The sequence below is a fragment of the Cupressus sempervirens genome, chromosome 4 (assembly GCF_028749045.1).
Source record: "Cupressus sempervirens isolate cs-2001-9-10 chromosome 4, ASM2874904v1, whole genome shotgun sequence".
NCBI classification, from domain to species: Eukaryota; Viridiplantae; Streptophyta; class Pinopsida; order Cupressales; family Cupressaceae; genus Cupressus; species Cupressus sempervirens.
In genome coordinates, this window is record NC_143121.1 from 784,101,959 (window position 1) to 784,108,500 (window position 6,542).

At 32.7% G+C, this 6,542-nt stretch overlaps 1 pseudogene; it reads right to left on the reverse strand.

The window, feature by feature from the left end:
• Positions 1 to 3,810: 3,810 nt before the first annotated feature.
• LOC149563747 (uncharacterized) lies at positions 3,811 to 5,590 on the reverse strand (annotated as a pseudogene).
• Positions 5,591 to 6,542: the final 952 nt, after the last annotated feature.

Here is a 6,542-nt window from a genome sequence, read left to right on the forward strand (position 1 = left end):
ACTTATGCATTTTCTTATGTGATTACGTATCTATTATTTCTTTATGATCATGAGACATTGTACTTGAGACTTAAACTAATTAATATAAACTTCTTAACGTAACTCAACGTGAAGGAACCCTTGAGGAATTGAAACTATTTTTGTAATTGATTATGTGTTCTTGATGTGTGTGTGTGTGTATATATATTTCTTCCACATTATTATTACTTTGATGTTGTTTAAACTTAAAAAAAAAAATTGTTCAGTAAACATTGTAACATGTTAGGTTTATTTCTCTTGGGTTTCCCGAGCAGGGTGTTACATCCCATTTGTCTCAGATCGCTCATGTTCTCCATTTCTATAGCCTAATAGCCTTATAAGGCTCCTTGTATTTTTGACAAAAGCTTCTCCACCACATGTACCTTATGACCCAAGAGTCCCTGGTATTCGTTGAAGGATGGAATGACATTGCTCAAGATCAAGACATCTAAATCACCATTTTCCATTTGACCCCTGATACCCAAATCTTCTTTCAAGGTATTGGTCTCTTTGTTAAAAGAAGCAATCATGTCATGGGGTCTTTGTTCAACACCTCTGATACATTCAATTACTAACTCTAGCCACCCTAACTCCTTATGTTGATCTTTACCATTGATGTTATACGATACACCACCTAATTGTAAACATAACATCTTATCCCAAACCACTCCCTTAATCTCATCCTACCCCTAACTTTGACCCCACCTTGACTTTAATGCTAACACAAAATCTAATTTTTGTCATTATCAATAATAATATGAGTAACCTTAATAGTCAAATGTATCACTAACCCTAATAGCAAACGTAAAGGTAACATAAACGTAGACACTAATCTTAATACTATGGGTAATTATACTTGTAGCTGTTCATATAATACTAGTATCGTTTTCCCTTGTTCTATTTAAGATGTGTGTTCTTAGTTTCAAATCCATGGGGTAGATTGGACTTTATGTTTTTTTCCTCTTTCATGCCAATTTCTTTAAGTCTTGAAAAGTGTTGTCATTTTCACTATTCCTTTGGCTTGTCTTAGATTGCAATGTTGTGTATGTTGGGGCTTTTGTTGAATATCTGTATGCTCTAAAAGTTGTAAAGGGTTATGGGTCCCTTCAAAACTTGTTTTTACATTAATAAAAAATATGGTAACTATTTAAAACAGCTATTACTATGTCCCTATAATTGACCCTACATAAATTGCTAAAGTTACATGTGATATTAATGATATTTCTAATGTTAAACCATAACCATAACTAATAATAATCATAACCTTGCCATTTACCATAGGTAAAATAGTAAACATAATTGTTATAGTAACCCTAAATGCAACCATAACTCTAACATTAACCTTGAGAAAATTAAAATTCATATTAAGTCTATAGATTATGCCATCACTTAATCATTTAACACTAACCTTAACAAATTTAAAAGTCATAAAATGCCTTGAAGTTACACCTAAAATAATTAACGCCCAAAATTAAAATTAAAAACTAAGAATTAAAAATCATAAAATGTCTTATATGTTGTGTCACAACTCTTACTAGCATGTGTGCATGCATATATAATATGTCAAGAGTAATACTTCTCGAGGTGCTTATTTTCATCAAATTGCAAGGTGCAATAAGCACCTTGAGAAGTATTAATCTTGACCTTTTATATTTAAAGTATATATAAAATCGTGTTTTGGAACATTCATCATGGTTGGAACTTTTATACACTTCACCAATCATGTTTCATATGATCCAAATTCTCTATAGAATTTGAATTGCCTTATCATACTTATGTTTGATGGCTTCACTTTACAATTTTATAATCTCAATTTTTTAAGCAACTTGCTATGTAATAATATGTACTGAACCTTACACTACCTCTAAATGTCTTATGTATCAAAGATAAAAGTGTGAATTGATGAAAACTCCGAGGAACATTATCTATCAAATCTCCCAAAGATGTTCATCAAGACAAGCACAAATTAAGGTTACCACCGAACAATTCAGAGCTTATCATGTTTTCTATATTTTATTCCATTCACAACATTTTCCTACATAATCACATTTATGTGCATAAAGTAATAATTCTTTCAAAGGTTAAATAATTATTACTACGAGAAGAGCCCAATGCATGATTGAGAAAATAACACGTTTTTATAAGAAAATCTTTGGATTTACAATTTGTTTATAGTTGCTACAATCTTCCCATGATTCTGAGCATCAAAATGAAATTTCATGATCAGCCACATTAAGGTAGCATACAGTTGGTCAAAACTGCAAGGATACATTATACTCTTACCTTGGTTGTATCATTAAAAAAAACTCCAAATCTAGTGCAACCAATTACTTGTATATTAGTAAAGATTTTTAATCTTTAATCTTCAATGGATGTTTTTCCGTTATGCTACATATTTTAGTAAAAACCTGGATCGTCATCTCCTCCTTCAGCTATAATATTCTTAATAAGCACCATATTAAAAGCAAAATTTACCAGATTCATCAAGTAGACAAATAACCATCTCAAACATGCAAAGGACCTATGCTACTCATCTGTTATGCGTCTCCAAAGGGATGTACTCTTACATTCTCCACAACAATCCATCACAAAAGAAAACTTATGATATTTGGCTTACGCCCGTATTTCCAAGAGAAATAAAAATGCTTGCATTATCTGCACCTCAATTGTAACCCTGACAATTGCAGTAGAAAATGGAGATGGAATGTAGCAATTTACGAATATAATACTATAGTTTTCTAACTCATTTATGACTTTTTGAATTAATAGTTAATATACAGTTTTAAGAACTAAATGGATATGCTTTATTTGTATACAGGCATTTCATACTTGCTTGTCAAATGTAAAAAATTGATTTATTTGTATACAGGATTTATTTGTATGCAGGCATGCATTTTATATTTGTTTTTCAAATGTAAAAATTTGATTTATTTGTATACAGGCAGGCATTTCATATTTTATCACTTGCATTGTTTTGTTGTTCTCGTTTCCTCAAATGATAAACAACGGTAAAATTAGGTGTCAACTGTTTTGCATCGGAATTGACAAGATCATTCTTCGTTCTTCTAATATGCACGAACTGTTAGAAGTAGTAGAAATTTCCCGTTGCAGATCTCAGTTGTGAGGTTATTAGTGAATTTCCAGTGTATTAGTGAGCAATTTCCACTGTGATCAGCTTTTAAGTTGTTAAAGATGTCCAAATCAATTCTAATAAAAATAATTCTTGTCATAAAAATATAATACCTCAAATAGGCTTTATTATAGATTATCTGGTAACCTATTTTAAATATGATATCATGCTTTAGGCCTCGCTCAAATATTAACAGACTATTTGTTTGATACAATTTATTTTCAGAGTTCCCAAAACAAAAAAACATGATTTTGACCCCCAGAGCTCAGGCTACAAAGTTGTTCAATGTCAAAGGTCAAAGCATGATTTCTTCCAGCAGTAACTAAATAAATAGAATGCAGGCTGTGACTACTAAGGACGAGAACAGTGATTGGTGTAGCTGGTAAGGAATGAGACAGTACTCAGGAGAATTATGTCAAGTTTTATAGAATCATCTAGACTGCAAGTATGCATGCAGAATTGGAAAATGCAGACTGATTTAATTGTAGCGTAAAAGAATGAGTGCAATTGAGAATTATTGAGATCTGGACAGTCACTTTGTCAGTACTCATTTTTTGGATTCGATTCAATTTCTTGTTTGATTATGAATGTCCAGAATCTGCATAGATATGCCCAGTTACAAACTATGATCCAAATACCAAACTAGCTGTAACAGTCATGTATAAGTATACTAAACTTTCATGTCAGTAGAACCACTGAAAATCTTTAAGCATAGAAAACAACAGTCCACCATTTCAGTCCTTGACCAAAAGCAAGTTTCTTCATACAAAGTGACTTCAACAATTTGTCACTCTCGAGTTCATAATAGAAGCATTATCATTTCCTTGATGTCTTTTAATTTTTCTATGTGAGTAGCACCAATTAGTGAGCAGAGTGTCTAAAGAGTCCTTTGAGAACAGCCATGTGAGCAACACCAATTAGTGAGCAGAGTGTCTAACAGTCCGTTGATCTATCAAAAAAACGTATTCTCCAAGTCACGTCTTTTGCGGACAGCATCTAAATAATGAGTTGTATGTAGTCTCATTTGGCACCAAACCTTTTGCTTTCATTTCATCTAACAGTGACAAAGCAATATCAATTTTACCTTCTTTCCATAATGTGTCAATTAACACGGTATAGGTTAACAACATTTGGAGTAATACCAATTATTTTCATACTTTTAAAAAGCTTGAAAGCCTCATCCAATTTACCAATTTTACAATAACCATTAATCAGAGAGCTATAGGTTACAGCATCTGGAATAATACCAATCGTTTCCACACTTTTGACAAGCTTGAAAGCTTCATCCATTTCACCAATTTTGCAATAATCATCAATCAGAGAGCTATAAGTTACAACATTTGGAGAAATACCAATTATTTCCATACTTTTAAAAAGCTTAAAAGCATCGTCCATTTTGCCAATTTTACAATAACCATTAATCAAAGAGCTAAAAGCTATTACATTAGGAGCCATGCCTTCATCAAGTATCTTATTCATGAGTAAATGTGCACTAGCAAGATTGTCTGCTTTACACAGACCATCAATGATTGTGTTGCATGTCACTTGATCAGTTTTTGTACTATTTGTTCCCATTTTGTCCAACATATGAAATGCCATTTTGACGTTTCTTGTCCTAAAGAATGCACGTATCAGAGTATTGTATGTTACCACATCAGGACGACATCCTCTGTCTTCCATTTGACAAAAAAGAGTGAGTGCCTCTCTTACCCTATTACTCTGACATAAACCAGCTATCAGAGAGTTGTATGTAACATCTGGTTCCAAACCATCTTCTATCATTTGAGCTACCAATACTAAAGATTCATCTATTCTACGTTTCTTGCATAGACTATCAATTAGGCTGTTGTAGGTAACAATATCAGGAAAAAAATGGCTACTCCTCATTTTGTCCAAGAGTAATATGCGCTTCCCTAATTTTACCCCATCTACACAAAGCCTTTATAAGGGTGTTGTAAGTGTCGACATTGGAATGGATGCCCATCTCTTCCATTTCAGAGAGGAGAAGAATAATCCTGTGGAGGTCGCCATCATTGCCAAGACCGTCGAAAAGGGTAGTGAAAGATACAACATCGAGAGGAAGGCGTTTATTAATGGCTGAATGCAAGAGTTCCCACGCGTTGTTTGTGTTGCCTGATATACAGAGGGCCTTAATAGATTTACTGAGCTGTACAACATTGGAGGCTGGAGACATGTCCGTACGGAGAGAGTTGTGGCAGTATGCAGAGAAAGATAGAGGGCGTAGGAAGAAAGAAAATGAGTGGGTAATATTTGTTACCTGTTTCAAGATTGGGTGTCTGCCTTTCATGGTGATGTTGGATAATCTACGCTCACAAATTTCTTCTCAGCTGAAGTAAACCCTACAAACCCTCGGATTTCTTCTCAACTGAAATAGCCCTCAAATTTCTTATGCAGCCAGAAAATAGCCCCACACAAAGCCAATTATTTTTTGGTTATTGCATTTTCATTTCAGGTCCGTCAGAGCGTTGAGTATACCTTTCACCTCGCTTCAAAGCAATTGGTGGAGAATTTGGCTATTTTGTCATTAGGAATATTTAATTGATATATTTAGCCATAGGATGTATATAGGAAAGTTAATATTAACTAGCACTTGCACCAATAGGAAGTTAGCACTTGCACTAATAGGAGGTTGCATCCATAGGTATTTAATTTGAAAGTATAATAGTAAGTTTCCATAAATTAAATATGTGTGTAATATTGTAAATGGGAAGAATGTAATCAAGACACATCAAATGACATGGCATTTATAGAATGTGTAAAGTGTATGGAGCTAGAGGCCGCAATAAGAAATTACTAACCACTTATAAAATTGTTTTGAGGTGTCATTTTACAAACATGCTTCATGTAGAAGGAAGCATTGTATACAACCTAATTCATTGTGGTATAGTTAAACATTAGGTGTTGTCACACTTCCTTTCATGTACATCTTCTTGACTGGAGCATTTTAGTAAATGCTCTATAGGTAGGAATCAATTTTTTTTTTTGTTTCCACTCAAAAGATCAAATAATTAATTAGAGTAATTCATCTTCTCATAATGAATTCCAAGAGAAATAAATGGTTCTAGAGATATTCCAAATAATATAATCAATATTGATTATATTATTTGTACTAGTTATTTCTTTTATTTATAATACATAATTTATCAAATCTTAATTATTCTATTGGTGCATAATAGTGTAGGCTATTATGTTTTCCTTGCACGACTATTCCCATATGATAGGAATATGTTATATCATATATTTTGGAGAGCACCATTTGGTCATACAACTCAATGGACAATTATAACTCAATAAATAAAATAGGCAAGGCTATGGTTAATATATGTACTAGTTAAATTAGACTATCTATATTACTAAAAATGTGTAAATTTAT